We start from the raw sequence: 2022 nt of genomic DNA on the forward strand, positions 1-2022 counted from the left end.
ATGGACAACCATAGTTGTGCTTTTCTTCCAGTTCTCTGTATGGATAGAAGAGTGGCATATGTTGGGTTCTCAGGCTTGTGGTGTCAGGGAGGGTGCCTGAACTCGGCTGCTTGCTTAGGTAAAGACTGAATGCCTAAGCTCTCCCAGCATGAGGTTTTGGTTTTTTTTTTTCCCTTAACCTCTTCTGCCATTATGGATGCCAAAGTAGCCTGCACGTTGTACTGAATCCATTCTCACTACCTCCCTGCCTACAAGATTAAGTCCTCTGAATAACTACACTCTTGGCCCACTCAGACTGTCTTTAAGCCAGCACTGAACTTCCAAATACAAAAAGATATGTTTTCCATACAAAAGAAAATGTCAAAATTCAGTTTTCAATAGCATGTTCAAATTATTTATTTCTCCTTTCATCACACAAGGTATTTAACATCTCTGATTTACTTAAGAGTCCTTAGATTAGATCCTCTCCTCTCAGCCAATATGACTTCACTGGCTTAAAGCTGGCTCTATTTCCAGCAAGCAGGAACGTCTTGACACCAAAAGATACGAACAAGGCAACTCTTGCTAAAGTGTTCCTAGTCTCTCCATATGCACACATGGAAAAGGATCTTCAGAAGCTCTTTCCTTAGTGAGGGCATCTTATCATAACATTTACAGATAAATTAGCAAGATTATCCCTTACCTCATTCTATCATCATCAGCCAGCCCGTAATGCTATCATGACACTAGATTAAAGCTGCATATATAGGAACAACACATGCTTCTAATCCTTTCATCCATAGCCTACCTTTCTTTTTGCTCAAGCACATGACTAGTAAGAGCATGCAAGACAGATTCAGCCTGCTTTAATTAGAACCTTCTTCATATTTTGACCCATTATAAGTTTAATCATTCCACATATTGATTATGACTGATGTTTGAACCATATGGCAAGTACAGGATTAATCTAGTTTTGCTGCCTCAATTATACATAATTCCCACATTTACCCTCTGCAGAATTCTTGGATAAGCATGCTTTAGCATTCACATCAAAACATGCATGTGAATTTGCAAAACACATTAAGGTAAGATGTAGAACAACTTAGACAACACAAAGCCTGCCTTAAGTCTTTCCATGTAATCAGTAAAATATGAAGTACAGAACTCACTGTTAGTAATCTTCATCTATGACTCTCTATATCTGTATTTTCATCTGAAACTTGCTATATGTTTGAGAATGTCCTCAGCATAAGCCTCTTTCCAATTCTGCTGTAATTTATCTCTCTGCTCATTTACTGTTACCTCAATGGGAGTAGAAGACACATGGCATACACCAGCTTCTACTGGACGCATAAAGATCCTTGTGTATGGAACCACTTTCCATGCTTACAGAAACTCTAAAACTGCTGGCACAGGACAGTATTAAGGGAAGCTGAGATAAAATCCAGCAGCAGGAAAGAAGGATAAAAGCCAGCACAGAAGGCGCAGTCACGCTCTGGCTATACCACTGTGCCCACTGCACAACACAGCACCGGTCCACCAATCAAGCATTTGAGAATTTCTCCGCTAGCGCATTAGGTGCTATGGTACCATCTATAAAATAGACTGGAGGGGGGATAAAAAAAACCAACAAAACCAAAACAGCAGCACAGTGACACCGCATTGTCCTTGTAACAACGTGAACTTGAGTGTCTCCTGTGAAAAACTGCTGACACAGGATTTCAGTAATTCATTCCAAGACCAGCCTGACCCACTGCAAAATCTCCATGTTGATGAGGCGCGTAACAAGTAACGTTCTACCAAAACCACTGCGGTACAGGGTAAAGCCACCGTACTCAAATGTGCCAGTACCCACTGCGCTGCTTGATTTGTTTGCACCATTAGATACAGAATAGGGACTGAAGCACCTCTACAGCTGCTGCCAGACATCTGGCTCGAGAGTTTTTAGCGTTAACCCCCGCAAGGCCCTCGGGAAGGGCCTGCCTGACCCCCGCAGCAGCTGTGAGGGGAGAGGCGCCAAGTCACCGGCTCCTGCCGGTGAGC

This window comes from Egretta garzetta, unplaced genomic scaffold, assembly GCF_000687185.1.
Source record: "Egretta garzetta isolate BGI_Z169 unplaced genomic scaffold, ASM68718v1 scaffold339, whole genome shotgun sequence".
Classification (NCBI taxonomy): Eukaryota; Metazoa; Chordata; class Aves; order Pelecaniformes; family Ardeidae; genus Egretta; species Egretta garzetta.